The sequence below is a fragment of the Ailuropoda melanoleuca genome, chromosome 8 (assembly GCF_002007445.2).
Source record: "Ailuropoda melanoleuca isolate Jingjing chromosome 8, ASM200744v2, whole genome shotgun sequence".
NCBI lineage: Eukaryota > Metazoa > Chordata > Mammalia > Carnivora > Ursidae > Ailuropoda > Ailuropoda melanoleuca.
The window spans coordinates 127,394,424-127,420,128 of record NC_048225.1 but is presented as its reverse complement, the minus strand read 5'-3'; the positions used below and the strand labels follow the sequence as shown (position 1 = coordinate 127,420,128).

Below are 25,705 nucleotides of genomic sequence, written 5' to 3'. Positions count from 1 at the left end.
CCTGCTGTGCCATGCCCTGCCCTTCCTTCCTGCCCAGCTCCTCCATCCTGTCCCAGCGCCTGCACCGGCAGCCTCCTTTCCAGGCCAGGGGGCCGCCGGTGCTGGCAGAGGGCTCGCCCCGGTCCCTGGCTGCCTCCCCCACCCCGGACCCCCAACACCCACAGGGTAAGGAGGTTGTGAAGACTGATGCTCAGGCTGGTGGGCGGGCAGATCCCCAGCAACTTCCTTCACGCTGACCCCAGGCCCAGACCCTGTCTCCATTCACCCCTCCACCCCAGAGACCGACCCAGGGCTGGGGGGCTGCCGGGGTCCTTGCAAGGCTGGACAGCAGGAAGGGTTCTGAGAGGAGGGCTGGGGACCTTAGAAGCACTGGCCAGGTGTGGGGAGCCCAGGCTCAGTCTCGGGCTCTTAAATGAGCCACATGAGGGGCGCCTGGGTGGCACAGCGGTTAAGCGTCTGCCTTCGGCTCAGGGCGTGATCCCGGCGTTATGGGATCGAGCCCCACATCAGGCTCCTCCGCTATGAGCCAGCTTCTTCCTCTCCCACTCCCCCTGCTTGTGTTCCCTCTCTCGCTGGCTGTCTCTATCTCTGTTGAATAAATAAATAAATAAAATCTTTAAAAAAAAAATGAGCCACATGGAGGTACAAACGGAGCGGCCTCTTCCCTCTGGGACGCTGTCCTGGCAGGAGACCCTGGGGCTCCTGGCTACATTGGGGGAGCGGGGTCCACCATGCTGAGGGCACTGGCTGTAGCTTTTTTCTCCCTGGAGCCCATTTCCTCTGTAAAATGAAGAGCAGGCCTAGACCAGGTGGCTTTAATGTGTCCCTTTTTCCTGGAAATAGGGTCCAAGTGCCTAGCCAGCGTTCTGTGTGCAATTTCAGCAGATGCCAGGGTCCCCTGAGGTTCGTCTTGACCTCAGGCTAGGAGTCCTGGTCTAGGGACCTAAAAATGGTGTGGTCAGTGTTTAGATGGAAGGAGGGCTTGTAGACTACATGTGCATACGCAGTATCCCAGGGAGGACACGGGCCCAGTGCTTGCCTCTTGGAGAGGAGGTGGCTGGGGACAGGGTGGGAAGGAGACATACTTTCCCTTCTGTGCTGCTGGAAGTGCACCATGCTTCCCATCTTAAGGCTTTTTATTTAGAAAGATTCCAGGTTTCAGACTATAGCTCCGTGGGGGGGCTGTGGCTAGATGAGAGGAAGAACTTTTTAGAGGGTGATAGAGATCTTAAACGATGTTGGCAGTCTGGACTCCAACACTTTTCAGCAGGAGCTCTGTAGAGTGCGAGGGGCCTATCTTTTGGGGGAGCACGTTGGATACAGATGTGTCACGGGGGAAATGGGGTCAAGAGCACAGTGCCAGTTCCTTCTTACTGCGGGTCCCCTGCCTCAGGTTCCCAACCGGGTCTTGTTGGGAAGTCCTACCTGCCGTCTAACCTGAATCCCTTCTGCTAAGTATATTTCTCCCCGTCTGTGTCTAGTGAGGAGGGACAGAGGAAGCAGGAGTGGGGGCTTTTTCTCTGTGGTCTGTTCAAACACAGGAGGACATCTGTGAAGAAGGGCCCCTTTGTGGAGGAGACAGAGGGCCACCCAGGGACGCCTGCACAGGCACCCCGGGCAGCAAGCCCAGCCCCTCCCTCTCTCTTGGTCCTTGCGGGGTTACCTCCTCAACTGGGGGCATCTGCCCATTGCTCTGAGTTGGGCCTGGCCAGAGCCCGGGTGGCATTGCCAGGAGCCTTGGGAGAGATGGAAGGAGCCAAGGAGGTCTTCAGTCCCCACCCCACCCCCACAGGAGGGAGTTGTGTCTTCATGAGGCTTCCCTCTTCTGCTGCAACCGTGGCCCCCACAGCAAGGGTCTCTCAGGCAGAGCCCTCGCCTCCCAACGCCACCCAGGTACATCACGACCACCAGGACTGGTTCAACGTTCAGGAGTCTTTATTAGACACGAAATGGGACCTCCATCTCAGAGGACTGTCAGCTCAGATGACAGAGGAGGGACCAGGATGGGCCAGGTGGACAGCTACAGACACAGAGCATGGGTGGAAAGAAGTCCTCTCCCCAGTGGTTCTGGACAAACGGGCAGCCCAGGCTGGAGCCAGGCCTGGCCACTTCCATCCTGATCAGAGGCTTCCTGGGACAGCCAGTCAATTGCTAGAGTTTAGTGTCATCCCTGGGTCAGTCCAGGAGGGCTTCTCAGAGGGAGCCTACGCCAACTGGGTGAAATAGGTCCTTCTTTTTGGTCTGAAAAGAAGTGTCAGGAGTGAAGAAAGTTCTCTTTGGATGGAGACCTTGGCAGGAGGCAGAGGACAGAATTCCAGGGAGAGCGTCCGGCGGCCCTGGGGGTTCTCCTCCACCAGAAAGGCAAGGTGCCGGGAGGCCCCGTGACAAAGGGCTGAGTCTAAGCATCTCTTCCAGGAGCTCTACCCAGGGCCATGACAGGACGGGGAACTCAGATCTGCAGCAGGTGAGAGCTGAGGCAGTGGCCAGGAGACTTGGCTGAAAGTGGGGAATGTGCTGCCCTTGGCCAAGGACCAACCTGAGAGGATTCAGGTGACTTCTGCCGCAACTGTAGCCTCTTCCCCGGTCCTGGGTCCTGTCTTCTCCCACAAGGACGGTTTAGCATCCCTGTGGCTTCCCCCTGAGCACGTGCTGCGAGGCCCCGCCCATCTGCTCCTGCCCCTCAGTCACTCCCAGAGTGTTAGGAACCTGTCCCCCAGCGTGTTAGGAACCTGTCCTGCGGAAGCCACAGGAGAGGGAGGCAGCGTGTGCAGGGGACCCACCAGGCCCCATCTGAAACCCAGCCCAGCTTGCTAGCCCCCGACTCTGGGCAAGTCCCATGTCCTTCGTCGGGCCCCGATTGCCCCTTTGCAAAGTGGAGGACAGTACCAGCCAGTTTCCAGGCCTGTTGGAAAATTGATGGAGAATGTGGCTGAGAGAGGGGGCTTGCATGAGCAAGCGGGTGCCCAGCCCAGGCAGGCTCCCTCCTTCCTGACGTAGACGGAAGCGGAACCTAGGAACGAAGATCAGCAAGGGCTGCACGGAACTCTGGTACCAGGGGCACTACCGTGGGCACGGCGTCCCTCTCACGCCCACAGGACTGGGGGGCCAACAGCGTTGGGAGCCCCTACAGTGCACCCCATCTGACTTCTCCAAGGGCTTTAAAATCTGAAGAGAATCTCCGGAAGAGGAGGGGATCTGAGTCACACCCCGTCGCAGCCCAGCCCACCTCCGCTCAGACCAGAAGTTCCAGCCTCACCTTCCCCCTGCCCTCAGTTCTCCACCCCATGACCCCAGACCTGGCCTTTACAGGCCCCTAACCTTGACTGGGGGAACTGTGGAGTGGTGCGGTTGGTGTCTGCCCCACCCATCACACTGGTAGCTCCCCAAAGATAAGGACACCCAAAGATAAGGTCTCCCTCAAACCTGGGTTCCTTGAGGTCCTGACTTCCCTTGGCCCTTGTCCTGCCCTGGCTCCCAGAGGCCCTGAGGTGAGCCGGCCTCTCCTTAGTACCCCAGCTGAGTCTGCACCCCACCCTCTCCCTCCATGGCTCACTGTTGGCATTCCTGTGCCCAGATCCTCAGCCAGCCTGGGAGCCCCACGAGCCCCAGGCTGGCTGGCTTTGGGGGACAACAGAAGGGAAGGTGTGTGTTGGGGCCTGGGGAGGGGTAGTGGGTAAAGCTCAGAGAAGCACCCCCCACCCCGTGGGGGAGGAGGAGTCCAGATGGAGCCTCCCGACTGCCTGCTCCGCCCTCCCAGCCCAGACACAGATAGCCAGCATCTCCTAGCAACCATCCAGGAGCAGGGGGCTGGGAAGGGGGGCGGGGAAACAATGATGTCGTAAATCATCCCCAGCCCCTCCCTGCTAGCCCACCCTGCCTCAGTGGAGAATGGCCTCCTTTCTCTCTCCACCTGCCCCTCATTCAAGATTCCCCCAGCAAAGCTGGCCCCTGCTCAGTGTCCCTTCCGGATGCCCCTCTGGGTCAAGGTGACCATTCTCTGCTTTCTGCTTGAGCTCCAAAGGGAGGGAGTCCTCACCATCTCAGGATCTTTCAGGGACCCTGTCAGAACCTCCCTGAATGGCGGGAGCAGGGAGACTGCCTTCCTAGGGGACACCCCCCCACACCCCCTGCCAACACTGAGGGCCTGGGAGACCATCACATTCCAGGGGCCTCTGGCTCTTGCTTCTCTCTTTGGGTAGGGATGGGGGCAAGGAAGGGGAATCTCAAAGCATTTTGTGACACTGAGTCCCCTTGTCTAAACAAGATTTTATGTTTATTATTATTATAAGTAGGCTCCACACCCAACGTGGGGCTTGAACTCATGACGCTGAGATCGAGAGTCCCACGCTCTACTGACTGAGCCAGCTGGGTGCCCCTCTAAACAGATCTTAGACTTGGGTCCCCAAGTCTTGAAAGGGCACTGGGACGTCAGCAAGCTGGCCAAGTCTGTTTCCCTGTGCCAGCAGCTGGAGTCCAGGAAGCCCAATGAAGTGACTGTAGCCACGTGCCAGTTTGCTCCTTACCTCTCAAAGTAGCTTGTCAAGCCAAGGGCCGAAGAACGGGGCTTCAGTACAGACCAGGGTTAGACACGGGCCAGGACTTCCCAAGAAAGGAATGTGGGATCATGGAATTTCCTGGTTGGAAAGAGGAAAAGCCTGTCACAGAAATAAGAAACTGGGTGGGAACTGTTTGCACTGATCACATGAGTGCTTGCTCGGCCATATTAAGTAACACACAGGGAGTATTCCGCACAGAGCCTGACATATGGTTGGCTTCCATCTTGGCTATTTTTAAAAAATCATGTTAATCTTAATTTTCATGGGATGGCAGGAGGAAGGGATCAATCCCTGGAGACCTACCTCCCATCCTCCGGGAACCCCACGGGAAGATCCGGATAGGAGGTAGTGCCCGGAGTACAAGATGGCAGCCAATTGCTATGGCAACCACAGCAGAAGGAGTCTGGTTGATTGGGGGGGCAGCGCTGGAAAGCCAGCTGGTGCCAGATGGACAGAGCTGGCAGAAGGTAGCCCTGGCCGGGTGAGGCTTGTGCCCCGGTGCCCAGGGCTCTCCCTCCATATGCCAGCCTCAGCCTGGCCCTTCCCCTCAGGCCCACAGGCTGTACCACTATCTGTGGGCGATGATGCCCAAACCACTCCCCCTCCCAGCTCTTGCTTGTGCAACAAGGAATGGCCGCTTACAGACAAAAGACCCTGCTGCTCAGAGGCTCTCTGGCCGGTGGGCTGAGGGATCTAGATAAGTGTGTATGGAGCTCCCTCCCAACAACGCTGAGGAGCGTCACGTTGGGGACGGGCGGGAGTCCGCACAGCAGGCTTGGTGGCATCATCTGTAGATGCCACCAAGGGCCCCAGTGTCCCGCGAGCGTGCCCACGGAGAGCCCTAGGGTGGGGCCGCAGGGCTAGGGCGATGTGGGGGAGCTTCAGCCCGGCACTCCCAGGACTGCTGGACAGTGTTTACACGGGGCCAGCGGGAAGGACAAAAGAAGCCACGGTCATGGAGTCCACCGTCCAGGTGTGAAAGATGTTCGGTGGCCGGAGACCACGAGAGCTGCAGCCACACTTCTCAGACAGGTCTCCATCACAGATCGCACCCAGTCCCTCACCCTCTGCCCCAGTGATCGTGCCCTCGCTTCCGAGCCATGGAAGCCTTCCCTGACCGTTCCTACCTACCTGCAACGGCCCTTCTAACCCTGTGTCCCTTTTAGAATTAGCACTGGACATCTGCGTATGGCCTTACAAAACACCCTCGTTCACACGGACCCATCTGATCCCTCAGGACAACCGTGGAAGGAAGTTAGGATCCAAAGACATTAAGTGACTTGCCTAAGGTCACCTAGCTGGTAAGAGAGGGAAGCCAGGGCTTGCATCCTGACCAGCCCGTCCCATTCCAGGGTCAACAACCGAAACCTCCTTCTGCTGTCCGTCCTGTGGATGGAGCCTTTCTACCAAATCTGTGGGCAAGCCGCGAGCTGACATCCTGCTGCCGTCAGCACCTCAAACCCAAACATTAACTAGAAGGAACGGTGTGCACAACAAAGCGTGGGCGGTGGGAAGGTCTGTCCACCCTGCTGGTCAGCCTTAAGTGACGCGAAGACCAGGCAAGGAGAGAAACTTCTCCTGGGGGGTCTCAGGCAGACTTGGGCCTCTCTTCTTTCCTCTCTCCCCACGCAGCCCTTTCCGGGGGAGGTGGGGAGGCCCTGTGCAGAAGCTGGGAAGCACCACGGAAGGGGAGCTATGTCTTGGGGAAGGGGGGCTGGAGGGGCCTGGCCGGATGGGGAGTTACAGCGGGAAGAAGGCCAGCAGCAGGGCCTCGGTGCAGGGGCCTGTGGGGCCTGATGGGATCATGGAGAGGAGCCTGTCCTGAGCCTGTCACCATGAGAGCCTGGCCAGATCTCAGCTTCTCCATTTCCTTCCCGGGTCTGGTTAAAGCTGGAGGCTACCCCTCAGCCCTCCCCTCCTCCAACCCCCTTCCACCCGCCCTCCGTGGGCCCTGGGAGCTAAGCCCCCTCACCTGACAGAGCCACTTCCACGGCCACTCACAGAGAAGCCTTTGTGCAGAGGCTGGGCCTGGGGGAGGGGCGGGTGCCGCACCCCTACTCCCCTCCCGACCCCAGTGGCCAGCAGCAGCGCCTCACCTCCTCAGCTGCCTCTCCAGCCTCCCTCGGCCTTTGTCCAGGAGGGATCCCCTCAGAGCCCTGGCCCACCCCCCACTGCCCACCCTGTCCCTCACCCCTTCTTCCAGGGACTTTCCAGGACCCAGTGCCCTCTCTGCTCTTCACTCCAGTCCCCAGCTGCCTGTCTTTCTTGCTGACCCTGGTGCACCAGTGCTGGGCACCAGCCCTGGCTTCTCCACCTCTCCTCCCAGAGAGCTCCCACAAGCCTACCCATGTGCAAGAGGGCATGCGAGCGGACAGTGGGGCGAGGCTGGGGGGAGAGGCGGTGGCCCTTCCTCAGGTGGCTCCCAGAGGCCTTAAACATGTTTCTTCATCTGCAGAACTAACCAGGAGCCTATGAAACGCCCAGCTGGGCCCTGGGCTGAGTGGGCAGACGGATGCAGTGTCCTGGTCCTTCCCGGGAGCGGTCATGTGCTGCCCCCACATCTGTATCCCACTCCCAGCATCTCTGAGATTGTCAGCTAACTCCCCAGTGCCCCGTGACATACAGCCTCCCTGGTGGGGCCCATGTCCTATCTCCTCCTGGCCCAGAGTCCCCCTAATGGACAGTCCCATCCCCTGCGTCCACTCTCCACCACCCACATCCTCAGACCCTGGACTTGATGACACTCTGTTTACCTTTTATCACCTTCACCTCCCTGTCTTACCACCTCTCCTCTGGCACCTCCAGGAGGCCCTCCCTAACTGCCCTTCCCCTCACCCCTGCAGCACGCGGCCCAGGTGATTCCCCTGTCCTGTGATTCTTGGGTGTCCGCCCTACCTGCGGGACCACTAGCTCCTCAGAGCAGCCCTGGATCCCACCTTCATCTTTGGCATGGCCCCTGGCACATGGAGACAGGGCGAAGGAAAGGAAAGTGTAGGTGGAGGGGCGCTACAAAGGGGGGAGATGGTCCTGATGTGAGTGGTGTGGAGGGGGAGGACCTGCTCCCGACAGGACCTGAGGGCCTAGGAGCTTGGTGGAGACAGGGTGGCAGGAGCCCGGCCAAGCCAGAAGCAGGGCTGAGCCAGTGAACGTCTGGACCCTGGACCTCATCTGGGGAGCAGCCACCTTGCAAGTTTTGGGGGAGGTCAGCTTATGCGTCCCTATGGAAGCTGAAAGCATGGGAGCCCTCCCGGCTCTCCTTGCAGCTCGGGCCTGGGCATCCACAGTGCAGGTGCACCCCTCCAGCCTCTGCCTCGGGAGCTAAGGACAGGAGCACAGAGAGCAGGTAGGGGATGGATCTGGAGTTCAGAGAGCCCACAACGAGTGAAGTGGGCAAGCGTCTAGAGCCCCACGACGGCTGAGGCTGACGTGAGACACTAGCAGGGCTGCCGAACCCTGGGGAGCACTCATGAATGGGGACCTGGCCAACCTGGGCTGAGGACCGAATAAGCAGAAGCCAGAACACATAAGCAAGGATGTAACAGGAGAGCAAAAGGCCACGGGAGCAGGCAGGACGATGCCAGTAGGAAATGCTCTGCAGGGGTTGCCCCGCTGAGCGGGGGGCCCCAGGGAAGGGTGGGCTGGTGGAAGCGCTGTGGATGTCCATCGGGGGCGGGGGGTGGGTGGGCAGCTTCAGCAGAGTCTCGAAGATAGAAGCCAGACTGCTGGGCTGGGCAGAGAAGATTCGAAGCTCAAGTACACAGTAGCCCTTGAAGGCCCCAGAGAGATCCTCCAACTGGCAGGTGGTCCTGCCTACCCACCACTTACCCTCTCCTTCCTCCTGCTGAGATGCCCAGTTCTGACCCCGCCAGGATTTGTACATCAGATCCTCCGCCAGGTCCTCTGACCACCGGCGCTCACCAGGGGTCTGGAAGGAAATGGGAGCCCTCTCTACCATCCCTGCTCCTATGCCAGGCTCCCGCTCCTCTGGGGCGGCCATGCCCCATCCCTCCCACCTTCCCTCTTTCCCATCCTCTCTTCCCAATTCCATGAGCAGGAAGACTCGACCACATTCCGGTCAGCCACCAAGGGCTTCCTGTGGCCTCACCCCGTCCCCCCCGCCATGTCCATCCACCTGTCAGAGGTGGCCATCTTAGGGGCGCCAGCTGCCTAAGATGGCGGCCTCCCTCTCCGTCTGCTTCCGTTCCCACAGCATTGCCTCCTACCCCCTGTCTCTCTTTCTGAAGCCTGAGCCCAACAAGGTGGGGGGCCAGGCTGGGGAGCCAAGGCCGGAGGGAGCAAGACAAAAAAGGACAGAAAAGCCAGCCCCTTGGCATCTCTCTTTGGCATCTGAGTCCAGCTCAGGGAGGGACAGCAGAAGGGAAGAAAGAAAGTAGTGTGAGTTTTTATTTCTGTCCTCTTCCTGCCGCCTCCCCCCCACACACACTTTGATGAAAACAAAATCTCTCCCCTTTTCTCTCTTCTCCAACCCCCTCCCCTTTTTTCCTGGCTCCTACCATGAGGCTCCTGGAATGCAAATGAGTTGTATTATGCAAATATATGCAAATCAGGCTTAACGAGCGGAAGGAGGGGGCAGAATGCCTAATGAGTAATGGCGGAGGGTGCAGATGGAGGGTGGCAGAAATGACCCCCTCCTCTTCTCCTGTTCCCACAGCCTGGAGGCTAGCTGGGGATGGCAGGGTGTCCCTCATTTCTGGGAAAGACTAGAAGGTCAAGGCCTCTGTCACTTGAGCTGAGAAGGCCCAGGGTGGCCTGGGCTGTAGGTCAGGGACAGGAGAGCTTGAGGGGAGAGAGGGTTAAGTACAAGGGACTCCTGCTCACTCGAACAGCCTTCCCAGAGTCTCTGGATGCACCAGCCTCTGCCTGGACAGCTCGGCTCCAGTGCTGAGAAGAGGGTGAGGCTCATGCATGCCGAGGCTTGTGCATCAGAAAGGAGGATTCCCAAGGGAAGATTCCCAACCAGACCCAGGTTCTTCCTGGGGGTGGGGGTGAAAGCTGTCTCTCTTTGTGCTTAGGAAGGTGGGGGTTGGGGCGGTTGCCATGGCAACGTAGCATGGAACACCCACCTCCCCAACATCCAGCCCCAGAGGACCTAAGAGTTGGGGGGGGATAATAGATTGACACCCCCTGATGCCCCCACCACCTGGCACTGCCAGCCGGAGATGGCGGCATCACATCCGAGAGAGAATGGCCCCTTTGTTTCTGGGCTCCTGGTGTTGGAGAAGCAGGCCTGGGCACACAGAAGGGCCTTTCCCAGGCCCTGTTCCAGTTTGCGTGACTCTTGCTGGCCTCTGGAGACTCCTCGTGGCCATCCGCTGGCCTCTGTGCCCTGGCAGATGGCTGCCCCCTTGTCTTTTCTCCCATGGGCTTGCCAGCTACTGCTCGGTATGCCTTCCCTTGCACTTCTGTCTGAGACCTTCCCTCCACACCTCCGCGGACAGACAGAGAAGCTGGTCCCACCTCCTCCTGGCTTGTGTGGACCCCTCGCATGCCCACACACGCATTCTGGCCTTTTTTGTGCAAGGACAACCTGTGAACCCTCTCTACGAGCATTAGGCCTGCTCCTCCCAGGCAGGGAGGCCCCCACAGGATACATCAGACACGGTGGGCAGGCCAGCCTGGAGTTAGAAGGCTGCAGCTCGGCATCTCCACTACCCAGCGGAGTGACCTTGGACATAACTCTTCCACTCCTGGGAATCTGTAAAATGAGGGATATAGGGCGGAGGCTCATTCTAGCTCTGCCTGATCTCACAAGAGCTTCGTTTCAATCCTTCCTGAAATCTAACTCTCATCCTCCCTGCCACGGCCACAGCCCCTCACTCAGACTCCCCAAAGAGGACAAACACAGTTTCCTGAAGATGGAATGCCAACTGCTCTCAGCCTTTTCCTCTTCCTGAGACTCCACAGCTGCCTGCAAACAATTCCCACAGATTACACGATCTAGAGACAGATAGAAGGGCCCCCCCTTCACCCCTCCAAAGGGGGCCTGCTCGCCGTCTTACTCACCGCCCAGGAGCTGTCCGTGGTGCTGGACGCGCGGTTCTGGCTCACGCGTGGGGGAACGAGGGCGGGAGGGTGTTGGAGCACCCTCCCGCCCCAGGTGAGAAGCTGAAGGAAGAGAAGAAGCAGAAACATTTGGAAACTTGTAAGTAAAGTGGCAGATCTCCCTGAAGAAAGTTTCTCCTCTCTGAAGATATCCAAATCGCAAATCCGACTTCAGGGGAACAAGGGGAGAGCCCAAGAGCCAGTGCCACTCTGAACCCCACACCCCTCCATCTCTAAGGACGTAAGAGTCCCAGGTTAGCTCAGTCTTCATCTGGATCCTATCTGGAAATCCGCAGGGAAACAGGGTCACACTTCCTGCCCCTGGGAAAGAGCTCAGGTTGAGGTAGCTGGCGGGGTGGAGACCTCTAAGTTCCACCCTAAATTCTATGGTTCTCACAAGGAATTTAGTGAAAATGATGAGAGGTACACAGGGGCAGATACACAACCCACCTGACAGTATTACAGACTCGGAGGGCTGGAGAGGAGAGGTAGGGAAGATAGGAAAGGGCATGGTGTGTGCCTGGGTGCGTGCGTGCGTGCCTGTGTGTCTGTCGCGCAGGCAGAGAAGTAAGTCTGCCTCAGTGCTTCTTAACCCTAGCTGCACATTAGAAATACCCAGAGAACTTTCAGATGATGCTGATACCTAGGCCTCATCCAGATACTCTGATTTCATTGGTCTGGAACTAGACCCAAACATTAGTATTTTTTTTAAAGCTCCCCAGGTGATTAAAGTACATAACCAAGTCGAGAATCACTGGTCTGGAAGAAAGCACCTAAGAAAAAGTACAGAGGTTAAGCCTGATCAGCTGGAGGAAGAGGCAAAGCTAGGGCCCCGAAGAAGTAGGGAATCAATAGGGAAGAGAAGGACAAGCATGTAACCTCCCTCTCCTGGGAACTCCTGGTGGCCCCGGGCCTGATCTGGATAGGAGACTGACTCAGGTGTTGGGCTTGTCTCTTCTGTGCTGTGGAGGCTCAAACTATCTCAATGACATCAGCAATGAGATGAACTGTCTCCCCACCGCAGTCTCTTGTGCAGAGACAGGGCATGGGTGCAGTGATCCTGAGGGCATGCTGCTCCCCTTCACCCAGAAGGTCCCCAGGGAGGCAGTTGTAGAAGGTAAACAGCAACAATGGTCTCTTTCAGTGTCCAGATTCCTACCCTTCAGTCCAATTAGCAGACACGGCAAACAGCAATTCAGCTGCCTTCAGCCGCTGTCATAACAAACTCAGAGCAGCCTTAATGGGGGGATTAGGGCAGGAGGAGGGGGGTGTCACTCGGAGCCTTGGGAGAGCTTGGGTGGCAAGGAAGGCTCTCACCCCTCTCCTATCTAAATATGCACCCACACACCTTTACCTTTCATAACCCTGCTTCTCATTTTCCCCAAAGCTCTGAGAAATGTTTTCATGGTTTTGTCTATTCCTTCCCTCCAAAGATGTTAAGGCATTAACCTAAATGGGTTTTTCTCCTAGGGAAGTTGGCACACCCTGCCTCTGGATGAGATCGTGCCATAACTTCCCAAGATCTCGGAGGTCTCGATAGCAAAGGAAAGAAGGTGGAAAGGTCAATCTGTGCCCAGAGCATTAGGGTGGGAATGAGGTGAAGAAATAAGCATCAGAATATTGCAGCTCCCAAACCTTGAGAAGGGCAGATTTCAAGCAGGACTTCCAGACCCAGAAGAAGGCAGAGGGGGCTGTGCTTCTCCGGCAGGTTACTAACCTGGGGAATTGATCTGGCAGTCAGGAAAGTGGGAGATCGGGAGGCAAGAAGAGAGAAAACATTTCTTCTTGAAGTCGCTCAGTGCCGAAGAAAACTCTGCACGCTGACAGGCAGGTCTCCGTTTGGTTTAATTATACCCACTGCCTAACGGGTCTTTTACCTAAATAAACTGTGTTTTTAGTTATTCTATAAACTTAATGGAATAAGCTTAGAATTACCATCTACCCATGCCATATTTCCCTACCTACGTAAGTCAGCTTACCAATCGTAAGTACTCTACCAATAGGTGATAACATCTGTTAAGAAGAGAAAACACGATGGCCCTTCTGCCCCATGGACTCCAGGCTCTTCCCTGAGCAGGCCTTTCCCCACAGCCTACAGACACTCCCTATCCAGGTCCCCAGCAGTCCCTCCTTCACTGCAAAGCTGGAAAAGACTTCCTCAAGTTTAAATGTGTTGAGATCCTCAGTCATGAGCGTATCAAAGAGCTGTCCTTTTTTGCATTCCGAGATCAATCATATGCTTTCAGATCCAAACTGTAGCCAGAGAATGACCCTTTGCCCATAGATATCGTAACATATTACAAGATCTCTTACATAGAATTCTTCGTTTGCTCCATGTAACAATCCCGAGGGCACACATTCTTCCCCTTCCCTACATAACACCCTGCTGAGGCTCAGAGACATCGCAGCTGATAAGTGACAGCCCAAGCACAGACCTTGGTCGGTCACATATGCTCTTTCCATTTCAGTCCCTCCCCAGGCTTGCTGACGGTGATGATGCTTAGGACTGGGGAAACCTTTCAATGCCCTGAGTTGTGGAAAATCTGACCCAGGGTGAGGGTGGGAGTGGTAATCAAAACTTGAGTTAGAAATTTAGGAGAAAATTGCCTTTAAATTCCTAGACTCAGAATCCAATAGGAAGGCATTGGAATGAGGGCAAGGGAGGAAAACGAGTGAAGAAACCCACTTAGAACTGGTTCCCAGTAGGAATGGATGGATGTCCCAAGATCTGAAGAATAAAAGTAAAAACTCGTGAACACAGAAGTGTGATGATACCAAGAAAGAAATTCACTAACTGGTAACTGGTGAGACCATTGTGAGCCCCTTTCGAGCCAGCCTCCTTGCACCCCCCATCCCATCAGTCTTCCTAGTGGGCTCAGCTGGAGGGGTGTCATCTGGTACAGAAGTTGGGGGAGGTGGGCGGCAGGACTCGTGGTATCACTGTGATGTCTGCATTTGGTAAACCCTCTCAAACCCCAGAGTGTCTGTTCGTCCAGTGGATTTATACTTATGCAAAGTCAGGCATCTCTGATCAGACAGCCAAGCCTCCTGCCCACCGGGGATCGGGGATCAATCACACACACACCCAGCGTCACGCCAGGTCACTCAGTGTCTCCCTCATGAGCAGACACAGACAGCTCCCAGCACAGTCTCCCATCATTCTCCTGAATGCCCTGCGCACACACCCATGCGCACGCCGCGTGTACCCAGAAGGCAGCACATGCTCCCCCAGCATGTCCCTCCAGGCCTCCACCTCCTCTCCTCGGAGGGGGTGCTTGTTCCAGGGGGTGTAAGCCCTCCACCCACCCGCTCCCTCCGGCCCTCTAGTCTCCTTTAGAGACCCAGTGGTCAGATGTGCTCATGGGGCCCCAGGATAACAATATAAACCCACCGTGGTTAAAATATAAGTTCTAAATCTTATGTGGATGAGTCTCGGCAGCTCCCGAACATGCATTTCCAGCCAGCTGCACAAGGAAGACTTCAAAAAAAAAAAAAAAAAAAAAGGGGGGGGGCGCCGGGGGGNGCCTGGGTGGTTCAGTGGGTTAAGCCTCTGCCTTCGGCTCAGGTCATGATCCCAGGGTCCTGGGGTCAAGCCCCAAATTGGCCCCCCTGCTCAGTGGGAGGCCTGCTTCTCCCTCTCCTGCTCCCCCTGCCTATGCTCTCTTTCTCTGACAAATAAATTAAAAAAAAAAAAAAAGCCTGTCTTTCTTGGTGCTTCTCCTGCTGGGCTCACAACCAGGCCTGCGGCTCTCTTCTCACCTCTCCTGGGCCTTCCCTTTCCCCTGATGCTCCCTTCCCTCCCTCTCACTCATCCCTCACCCCCAGCTTAGTCTCCCCACCTTATCCTCTAGTCCTGCCCCAGGGTTGAGACTATTCAGTGACATTAGCTTCGCACTGGGGTCTGTGGTTCCTCATCTGTAAAATGGGGTTAATAGCAGCCACCTCTCAGTGTCGGAGCATTGGAGAGAGGCATGTAGACAGAGGCTGTTACCAGGAGGTACGGTGTGGTGTTAGGGATTCTTAGTCCTTGCCCAAACCTGCTCCCTTTCTCCCTAATCCTGCCTCCACTGCCCCCCTCCAAAAATACCAAATTCCAAACAGCTGAAAAAAGTGAGAGGCCGCTAATCTCTCCTTCCTCCAACCCTCTGAAGGGAGGAAACGTGTGTGCTCTAGGCTCTCTGAAGCCTGAGTGTTTTACTTTAGATTCCCCAATATTTCTCCCACATAATATATGATTGAATCATAATCTCCTAGCTATAAAAATCGGTTCCTGGAGTAAACTGTAAATTTAGGGTGCCTGGGTGGCTCAGTCGTTAACCGTCTGCTTTCCACTCAGGTCATGATCCCAGGGTCCTGGGATGAAGCCTCTGGTCTTGGGCTCCCTGCTCTGCGGGAAGCCTGCTTCTCCCTCTCCCACCCCCACTGCTTGTGTTTCCTCTCTCTCTCTCTCTCTCTCTGTGTGTGTCAACTAAATAACAATCTTAAAAAAAAAAAAAGGAAACTGTAAATTTACACAGGGGACTGGAGTCTATACAAGGTCATTTTGTCCAGTTGTCCTGCCCTCTTCTTCTCCCCACACTCTGGAGTGCCAGGTGGTGGGGGAGGGAACGGGGAGAGGGAGTAAATGCAGTGGGGCTGCTTCTAGCTTTCCTACTTTTACTTTTATTCTACCAAGTGACTCTGGCCTGTCCTCCTCTCAACTGCACTGAAACACTTTGGCTTAAAATATTTAGGTCAGGCCAGATAAATGGATTCTTTTAGGAAAGGCCCTGATTAATCTCTCTAATTCTTTGCTTTCTCTGGGCAGCATAAATGCTAAGCTACAAATTCCTTTGTGTTTGAGCTCCTTGAGGCCATTTGCTCCTGGAGATGATTTCTCAGAGAGTGTGGATGGGATAGGAAGGGAAGGTGTCTTGAAAGACCCCAACTCAACCCATTTGGTCAGTGAAGACAAAGCTGGCATGAGAAGCTCTTCAAGACCTCAGACCCAGGTCCTGGGTCAGAAAGAGTAAAGAAAATGGAACAAGGGGGGCGCCTGGGTGGCACAGCGGTTAAGCGCCTGCCTTCGGCTCAGGGCGTGATCCCGGCGTTATGGGATCGAGCCCCACATCAGGCTCCTCTGCTATGAGCCTGCTTCTTCCTCTCCCACTCCCCCTGCTTGTGTTCCCTCTCGCTGGCTGTCTCTATCTCTGTCGAATAAATAAATAAAATCTTTAAAAAAAAAAAAAAAGAAAATGGAACAAGGGAACTGAGAAACAGTTTGCCGGCCCCTGCCCCAGAACCCAGCTGGTGCCTCCAGGTCTACCCCTACTTGTCTCCACTCTGCCATTCTCAGCTGCCAGCCCAGCTGGGTAGACCTACAAGGCTTCAGGGAGCGGAGGAAAGCAAAAACCCCTGGTGGGGTCTTTGCTCTTTCCTTTTCTCCTCCAGAGGAGGTCTGGGGAGGGGTCTCCCCCAAGCCTCCCTCCCCAGCAAGAGCTGTTTAGAGCCTGCGGGAAGCTGTTCACCAGCGCCCACGGGAGACGCCTGGACCGGGAGCCCTAGGCACTGTCCCAAATAACCTGCAACTAGCTTCCAGCGGATCTCCGCCTCGGAGCCCTTCCCCCGCAGTGGCCCACTCCGCGTTCTGCCCGGAAAAGCCCCGTCCTGAGGAGGAACCACCCTGCCCTTTTCTCGCCTCCTCCAAGCTCATCGGGAGCACCTGGCTAACGTAAGCCTGGGCGGCGCCTCCTACCTGTGCGGACCCGGTTCGGGCTTCGGGGTCCTCGCGGCCCCAGGCCCTCGTGTGGGCCTCCCCCGCCCGCTCGAGCGGCAGCTTTCCCGCGGCCCTCTGCGCGGTGTATGGGGTTATTTTTACTTTCGGTTATCTAGCTTTATGAAGACTCCACACCACTCATACAGCTAGATAACCAAAGATAACAACCAACCCCGCCTCCTGGCTGCTGCCGCCGCCTCTTCCACGCAGCCTCCCGGCCGCCGCCGCCGCCGCCCCCGGCCGCCCGCGGGTGGAGATGGGAGAGGGCACAGGGGTGGAGGTGGGGGCGGAGAGAGAAACGGAGTCCAAGACGGGAAGGGACCCCGAGTACAGGACACAGACACCACAGAGACCGAAAAGGGCGTGGGAAGGACGTGAAGGACGCGAAGGCCGGCGGCGTCGAGGTCCCGGGATCGCCCCCGGGCCCCAAAAGCTTCGAGCGCCTCGTTTCCCGCTCCCAGCCGAGCCAGAAGCGGGAGTTCCGCGGGTCCTTCCGCAGGAAGAGGGACTCGCGGGCTTTTCGCGCCACCCGGGACGACCGCAGGGACCGCAGCGGAGGCCTCGGCAGCCCCACCGGGTCCCCACCGCCCTCCTCTGGAAGCCGCAGGGCGCGCCCAACAGCCCAAGCCTCTGCGTGGGAGCCGCGGGGACCCCCTGCTCGCAAAGGGCTGGAACAAGGGCGCTGACTAAAGCCGGGGGCGCGCAGCGAATCGTGGGGGAAACCCCCGGCAGCGTCCTGGCAGGGAACAGGAAATCCCGGCAACCCGGAGGGAGGCAAGCCGGTGCGGGGTGGACGCCCCAGGGCCTCCCCAGCGCGTCTCCGGGAGAGAAGGAAAGGGCAAAGACCCCACCCGGGAGGGGTTCCCGGAGACACCGCCTCCCACGAGATGGGGCAGGCGGTGCAGGTGAGCCGAGTCCCCGGCCCCGCGGGACCCCTAGAGAAACGGCTTTGTACAAAGAGGTCCACAAAGCACCCAAGGCTGTGAAAATGGCCGGGGGTCCGAGGCGAGAGGGGCCCTAGCGCTTGGCGGGGATTCCGATCCGGAACGGGAATCGTCACGGAGGTCCCGGCAGCCGGGAGGAGGGTGTGGGTCTCGGCCGGCCCCTCGGGGCGGACGCGCAGGCACGCTGGACGCCGAGGCGCTCGCCCACCTGCTGCCCGGAACCGGCCAGGCCACTTACATCGAGCCCAGGGCGCCCATCGTGCTCTCCCGCTTGGTCCTCCCGGCGCGCTCCCGCCACGGACAGCCGTGGCCCCGGGTCCGGGGTGCCAATGCTCAGCTGGCGCCGGGGTGCAGGCGCCCGCCGGATCTCAGCCTCCGCAGAGCCGAGACGAGCAGGGCCGAGCGGGCCTCGCCTCCCCAGCTCCCGCCTCCGCCGCTGCCGCTGCTCTGGCCCGGGCGCGCTCCGGATCCGGACTTTTCATTCATCCTTTCACGCTCCCTCCCCAGGCCAGTCTTCGATTGGCTCCGCCAAGTCTGACGTCACCGCCTCGTCTCCCAGCCGTCCCCGCCCCTCCCCTTCCAGGGAAGAGCCGGAGCGCGCAATTGGGGCGCCCCTCCCCCCCAGGAGCGGGGTGGGGGAGGAACTACTACCTCTGTGTGCTGACCCCCAGCCTCTGGCTGCCTCGCCCACCCTGAGGCCCGCCTGCCATCTCCCACCATTGTCATTTGTGGCTTTGATCTCCATCCTCACTCTTTTTGTAGGCCCTACATTTTCCATTTGGGCCCTAGGTATGTTGCACCAGGAAGGGGGGGGGTGCTCAGAGATATTAAAAAGAATCAGATAACTGAAGATTCTCCCCCTACCTTCCTCCTCTCCTCAGTATATTCTTTGTGCTTGTCGTGTTCTGATCCTTTCCAGACCGGGATCCTAACCTTTTAGGACCGGCGGAACCTCGACCTTGCTGGTTTCCAACCCAAAACAGTGAGGGAAAGATTCTGGAAGTTAGGGACTCCTACCGGGAGACGCGGGGTCCGAGCAAGGCTGGACCTCCCTAGTCGCAGTGCAGAAACGGGAATATCTCCTCCACCTGTCGCTACCCCAAGGCTCCAGGTGGGGGAGGCTGGTGGGTCCCAGCTGGCATTAACCCGGGCAGCATCCGCAGATCCCACTCAGCCACGGAAGTCCCCCACCCCCACCGGTGGTGCGCCCCCACCCCGGCTCCATCTCCGGTGTCTGGAGAGCTGGGGTCATAGGGAGAAGGATGGCTCTCAGCAAGGTTTTCGGTTCCGCGCTTTCCTGACCTGGCTCCCCATCTGGCCCAGAGAATCAGAGTCCAGTGATGGCACATCCCAACCCCGGCAGCTCGCCGCCCTGCAAGCAGGATCCAGATTCTCACTGCCTGGCAGAGCTCTCCGAGACAGCTGTGGGACCCTAGCTGAGCCTCAGTGTCCTCCAGGGAGTGTCCCCAGTCCCCAGTTACCCCATCCCTCCAACCGCCCTACTCTCGGCCCCTTTTCTGAAAAATCCTACAATGTAGATGCCTACAGCCTGTGTGTCTGCTTAACACGGGAGGATTCCTATCACCTGGGATCCTTGAACGCTGTGCCAACAGAGGTGCGCCCCTCAGTCGGCCAGCAGGCCCAGCTGGACTGTTCTATCCACTCGGGGTGTTGCCTCGCTCCACCCTCTAAGACAAAGCCAAGCCTGGATGCTATTTCCCCCACCCCGTTAGATGCAAGCCCATGGCCAATGGGTTTCATTTTATGCACCCCCTAAAGATTGGAGAATGTCGGAAGAGTTGCTACACAGTTGAGAGGTGGGAGACACTTTGAAATTGAATAAAGCCCGGGGGGGCCTGCATTTCTCCAGGAGAACAGCGGTATGGAGCCTGGCTTCCCCAGGTCTCAGGGCATTCTCAGGCCTGTGCTTGGCACAGCTTCCCTACCCCCACCCCCACCCCACCCCAGTCAGCCTCCAGAGACTCTCAGGGCCCTTACCCGAGGGAAAGGCTTTCTAGAAGCTTCCACAGCATCAATTCTTTACTCTCTCAGAACTGGGAGCACACCAGCCGGTGGTGGGGAAAGAAGGAAAGAGACACGTAGTGTTCACTGCCTCCTTTCTCCCCTCCTACCCCTCCCAGGTGCCCCTACAGCTCAGAAGCGAGAATTGGGGGAGTACTAGGGGGTCTGTTGCCTCAGTTCAGTTGCAGAGAAGTGGAATCCTCCCCAAACACTCTCCCAGACAGCCTTACCCTACCAGCATGTTGCTAAATGCATTCTGTAAAGGCACCCTCCATACCAGGCCCCAGAGAGACGATAGGCCCCTCCAGCCTTTCCACTGCCAGCCTCCTAACCTCCTCAAATAATTCCAGGTACTTGACTCCGTACCCCTTTATAAGAAACCCGACACCATCCAGACATTCCAGCAACCCTGGGTAGGGCCTACACTTCCGCACACACCACCAACTTCCCCTACAAATACCCTCCATTTGCCCCCCACAAAGGCAAATTGTGGAGCACGTGGAGCGCACTCCCCCTCCCTTTCTCCCCTCACCCAGGGCCCTGGAGGCCGGGGCCAGCAGGTGGGAAAGAGCTGGTGCACTGGCCCGTCTGCTAGCCAATACCCTCTGCTTTCCTCTGTCACCAGTTCCAGCCAAGTCCCCTGCCCTCAGGGGCCCGAGCTCATCTCCACAAGCCCTTCCCCTGGAGCCACCCGGTGAGTGCAGGGAGAGGCAGCGGGATCAGCATGAACCTTCCTTCTCTTTCAGCCAGGGCTATATTTTTGCTGGGGATGGGGGGGCGGTTTAGACACAGAAAGTCTTCTTTGCCCAGTGGAGACACCCTCATCCCTAAGGGGCAAAATCAGACTCAGCTGGACCTTCTCAAAAACTGGGGTCTGGAAAGAAATGGGTCCATTGGGCTTTGGGTGTGACTGTGCACTAACAGCCCGAGCAGGGCCCTGATGTAAGGAGTCCCCGCAGGAGAAAATGGAGATCCGTTTACGTCGGAATCACCCTCCTGGCCAGACTCCTGAGGAAGCAATTTTTTGTTTGGTTTTGCCTGGGCAGACGTGACAACCTGACCTCCCAGGGCTCCTGCTCAGGGATGGAGGAGAGTGGGGCCTCGGTCTCCATTCCACCAAGCTGAGGAAGAGGCAGAAAACTGCCACGGCACTGGGCTTGCTTTCTATACGAGACCCTGTTACTCTGGTTTTCAAAAGGACAGTGCACGGAGGGGGGCAGCGGCACACATAGTGGGGTCTGGGGAATCTGGTACTATGCCTGAAACATGGTGGGTGCCCAGGAAAGAGCGGTTAACAAGGGCAGGTACCTGCGCGGCTGAGTTTGCCCTCCTGTGGACTGAGCGCGAATGGGTGGAGAGCAAGGGTGTTGACAAAGTGTGTGTCCTGCGTGGAATCTGCGTGGGGGGGGAGGGGAGAGGTATAGTGATCGATGGTGTTGTGTGTTAGTGACTAAGGCAGTTCCTTTGACCACAAGAGACCCTTGTACTACCTAGAATTGGCTGCAGCAGCCTGAGAGAGGCTGTCAGCTGGAGGAAAATGTGTGCATTAGGTCTCCCTTGTGCTTGGCCGGCCAGCCTCAGTCTCCCCAGGAAGGCCTCCACTGGAGCCCACAGCACTCGAGGTTGAGGTCGGTGTTCTAGAGAGCCACGGCCTGCAAGACCCCACCCCAGGTCCTTCTGGGGAAATTCTGGGGTACCGTGGGGAGAGCCCCCAAGCCCCCGGTATTGCTCCGAGTCTGCAAGTGTCTCCATTAGCTTAGAGCCCGCCTTCTTTGCCCGTGCCTCTCCCCACCCCCATCCCTACGGTCCTGATGCCCACCCATTGTCTGTGCCTGAAGAGGCCCAAGTATAGGAAAACATGGCCTGAATGACGCTCTCAGGATGCAGCTTTTGGACAGATTTTTATAATTTGGGTCCAAAATACGTTTTGGCATTAGGCCACTCTCTTGAAACATTGAGGTAATCAAATAAAAAACATATTTTTTCTTTGTTTCAATTATCAGATTAATTTGCCTTGAAGATACAGATGAAAGCTGCATTTGGAAGAGGGTGGGTTCAGGTCTTTATTTCTGGCTCCTAAGGGTATCATTATCATGAACATTATCACACATTATTCTTTTGCTATAGGACATACGCCGTTGTCTGTGGGATAGTGACACATACAAGCAAGAATTGGCAGTAAAAAAAAATTGCTGAAGCCGTGAAAGCAATCTGTCTATCTCCATAGGGGCAGAGGAGACTAGAGGACATGGGGACAATCTGGAAGACCTTGTCCCTGGGGACGCCACCCTTCCCTCCCCATAGAGTGCTTTTCTCCTGTTGAGAGACCAGCCTGAGAATTCCTCAGGCCTCCGTAAGTGCTGCCTCCCTGCCTGTTCCCAGTTCTTAGACCCAGACACCGAGCTGAGCCCCTGCCTCGGAGCCCCATGGAGTCGGGGAGGTGAGGACAAGGTGACGGAGATGGCAGAGGGCCTGCCCTCAGCAAGTGGGGAAAAGCATGGGTGTGCAAGGGCGCCATGCACACGCGTGCAGACACAAATCTATGCACCGAGACAAATGCCACCCATGTCCACGGCACTCCCAACCTATGCTTCCAGGGGCACGGCCCACAACCCCCCCACGGCCTGCATGCTTCCCAGATCCCCACTCACCACAACCCACCCCCCTCTCCTTTCTCACCTCTGTGGCCCAGGTATGGACATCCCTGCCCAGCTCTGCCCCCACCCGCCTCCTCCCGTGTCAACCAGCTGCCGCCCAGCCCTCAGCAACCTCCGAGAGAAGAAGAAGAGTCCCTGGCTCGCCAGGGTCTCTCCTCCCTCTCACAGAGCTGGGTGCGGCGGGGGGGGCTTTCTTTCCCACCACCAACGACTCCACAGGTCTTACTACCCTCAGAGGGGGGCACAGTCAGGGCCCCAAAGCTAGAAGAGGCCGGGTGGGGAGAACAGGAGAACATGGAGGGGATGCAGGTCCAGCTTCCCCCCAGCTGCCCCCGCCCTCGAAAGCAAACAAACAAGACAATAAATACCCTAAAAGCCAAGGTGGCCACCCGCGATGACACCAGAGGCGGGGTGTTGCTTCTTGGATGCCGGGCCCTGTCAGGGAGGAGAACGTGCAGGTTAAAGTGGCTCCGATTCGCTCCCTCGCATCCCCCTCTCCCTGCCGCCCTCCTCAGCCCTTCCCTCCTCCACAGGCCAGGCCGTCCTCTTCCCTCGCCAGAGCTCCAGGCAGCACCCGCGGCTGCGGGAGAGAGCAGCCTGGACACCCGGACCGGCAGGAAGGCAGGGCCCCCGCCAGCCCACGCAGCCTGGACGGTGCCCGCTGCTCCGCCTCCCGCCTGCGGCCGAAGCTAAGGCACCTGGCCCTTCTGACTTGAACCTGGAGGAGTAGTTCCTCGCCCAGGGGACACTCTCTCCTCACAGCTCCCCGCGGCTCCTGCTGGGGCAGAACGAGGGGTTGGGGGCAAGGAGACACGGTTGTCTGTCTCGATCTAACCGCAGCGTGTCAGTAGAATGCTCTGCACGGAAGGTACGTCCAACCCTGCTAGGTCTCTAGCTTTCTCACCCCGCCATCCTCGAGAGCAGACCCCGGAGCTGCCAACGCCCCCCCCCCTTCTCTGTCTCACATACACAAAAGGTGAGAATACAAGCAGTTTTTTAAATGTGAATGTTGGGTGTGGAACCGAGGCTCAATAGGTTATAGTCTCACCTTCCCGGTATTTTGCTTTCAGGCTAAATTTGGATTTAGGGGAACGACGTGGGTGACCCGGCTCCTGATGTGCTCGGAGAAGTGTGTTCGCATGTGTGCGGGCGTGTGCATGTGTGCTGGGGCGCGGCGGTGAACCCTACCTCCAGCTCAATCCACAACTACTCCACTTTCTTTTTCCGTCAGGAAGATCGCCTACCTTAATGCAGAGGGAATCATAAAAAGGCAGGGCTGGGGAGCAGGCATAAGCCTTCCATCCCGGCCCGATTTCTAGGAGGAGCGCTTCGAACGCCCCCGCCCCACTTCTCACGGCCACAAATGCCCACTCGCCTCCCAGCCTCTGCTCTGCCAGCACATGGGTCATAAAGGGGTGTCTCGGTCTGAAACGATCCTCTCGCCAAATAGGGCCGACCCCCCACAACTCGAAGACTGGATAGAAAATGGGGACGAACACGGCTGGGGGGGCTCTGGCGTCTTTCTCCCCCCTCATCAAAAAGAGGCATGGGGTCCCTGGAGCAGCCATGCCTCTCCCTGCTGAGCCCTGTCCTGCCCAGGCCGGGAGCAAGGTGACAAGGACCGCACCCCAGTAGGGATGGAGCATGTGTGCACGTTTGGTGACTGGCAGCTTCCGCTTCTCCCAGAAATCTGCCTCGGGGGGCCAGAATTAGGCTTCGGGCCTCCAGCCCCCACTGCCCCACAGGGGTCCCAGCCGGCCTCCCAGAAAGCCCTGTGCGGTGGGGACAGAAGTGAGAATGGAGCCTTCTCTCTATATTCCCCCCCCTTCTTGAAAAGCAAGAAATAAAAACCAGCATCAGAGGGGGCTTGTGAGAGCTGCAGTGGGGCTCCTGCCCGTTCTGGAACTTAAGCATCTGGCCCCAACACCTCACTGGCCTGTCAGCTCCCCTGAGCCCCATTCCCACCTGCCAGCTCATGGGAAAAGCAGGGAAGAAGGGGAATTAGATTAGTCTAAATTCTATAAAATGTTTTTGGTTTTTTCCTAATTCTAGTCCCCACCTGTTTGGGAATGTGGCTCCTCCCCTGCCCCCCAGCCCCCTGCCTCCAGCTCCTCCGACATTGCCCTCCCCTAAGAGCTGAAGTCCCCTGGGCAAAGAGGACTAGAGGAAAGAGGTCAGGAGTCCAAATACAGAACCATCTTTCTCTTCCCTCCCATCCCCACTAGTCTTCCTTCCTGCCCCTCCTCTCCAAGGAGCATGAAGATGTTGGCCGTCTGGTGGAGAGAGGGAGGGGCGGATTAACAGGATCAGTAGCACCGTGACCCTAAAGCCCCCCAATCCCATTGACAAACTTGGTGAGCTGTCTCCCTTTGGCTGGGCCGGGGAAGGAGGGGACCAGGAGGCGCTCTGGGCTCTGGTGGCGGGGCGAGGGCCGCTGCCTCAGCTCGCTGCCGTGGGTGCCCCGGAAGCAGGAGGGGAGACCCCGCTCTGCCAGCTGCTCCTCCACACACACGCCCCACCCCTGCGGATCACCCCTACATCTTTCATCTGCCATTCTTTTCTGCGATTATCGCGCCCGCCTCCATTAGCCAGTGGGCAAAGTAGGGCGCCTGGACTGATTTTAGGGGATCCCATCCCACCCCAGCCCAGATGTCCAAGGGAGCAAGGACCCTCCCGAATGGCCACTCACCAGGCTTCTGTGAGGAGGAGAGCCGGCTCGGTGGCCCCTGCCGCTGGACTGCCTCGCTCCGGCTCCTGCCTCCTGTGGCGTGGGGGGGGGTGCAGCTCCGGTGACGTAGCATCTGTCTGTCCATTCAGGAATTCCGCTTGCCTCTGCCTCTCTCTGGCTGCTCTCCCTGGAAGGCAGCAAAGAGGGGGTGCTGCCCCTGTCTGGAGACACCACGACCACCAAAATGACGGCCTACCGGGAGGAAGCCCCCTCCCTTCCCGCTCTGAGGCCTGTGTGGGAAGGGGTCTTTGTCATGTCCTCTGTTCCCCACCTCCTCCTACTGCCTTCTCCAACCTGAGGCAGGAGGAAGGGGCTCAGGAAAGCTATTGTTCCTCCAGGCCACCCATATCCCCCAAGGAAGCGGGAGAAAGGGTGTGACAGACACGCACTGTCCCCAGGCTCCTGCCAGGTCCAACTGACCTTCGAACTTGAGAGCATGGCTAGATGACGCGTCCAGGATGGGGAGCAGAGTGGAGAAGGAGTGACAGAAAGGGGACACTTTGCCATCTCAGGGTGTCCCCAGGCCCCCTTCCCAAGCCTCCCCCATCCCCGGGCACTGTCAGCTCCACGAATCACAAATCCACGTCCTAGTTGTGAAGGAGAAAGTGACACTTGGGAGACACTGTGCGCCCACGGTGGGGGCGGGAAGGCCAATGCTTGGAAGTCTAGACGGGAGACAGGAGGGGTGGGACCGCGGATTCAAAGTGGGAGATAAATTATCTTGTTCTCAGAGGAGGGAGAGCCATTTGGGGGCTGGTTTCCAGGGCTGGGGTCCCGATATTTGCTGGACGCTGGGGCCCAGGATGGCACAATGGCCGGGTCCTCTCCGTCACCCCACCCCGCCCCTCCCTCCCCTCCCTCCCACTCTTCCTGGCCTGCCTGGGAACTCAGTCTGAGCTCGACGTGACAGACAGCAGGCCTGCATGCTAATGAAGTTTGTCTCAAGTTCATTGTCAAAGCCCCCCCTTCCCCAAGGCCCC

The 25,705-nt window shown here is 57.8% G+C and overlaps 1 long non-coding RNA gene across 3 annotated transcripts; it reads right to left on the bottom strand.

The window, feature by feature from the left end:
- Nucleotides 1-1,912: 1,912 nt before the first annotated feature.
- Nucleotides 1,913-25,444, bottom strand: LOC105241020. Of its 3 annotated transcripts, XR_004627454.1 has the most exons (7): nt 25,146-25,444; nt 24,687-24,852; nt 22,366-22,432; nt 10,581-10,682; nt 8,382-8,481; nt 4,524-4,634; nt 1,913-3,010 (listed from the first exon to the last, which is right to left on the bottom strand). It is a non-coding gene; the product is annotated as an uncharacterized LOC105241020 (long non-coding RNA). The 3 variants fall into 3 exon arrangements; XR_002144182.2 differs by lacking the exons at nt 22,366-22,432; nt 24,687-24,852; nt 25,146-25,444 and adding an exon at nt 17,557-18,967; XR_860049.3 differs by lacking the exons at nt 22,366-22,432; nt 24,687-24,852; nt 25,146-25,444 and adding an exon at nt 16,354-17,275.
- Nucleotides 25,445-25,705: the final 261 nt, after the last annotated feature.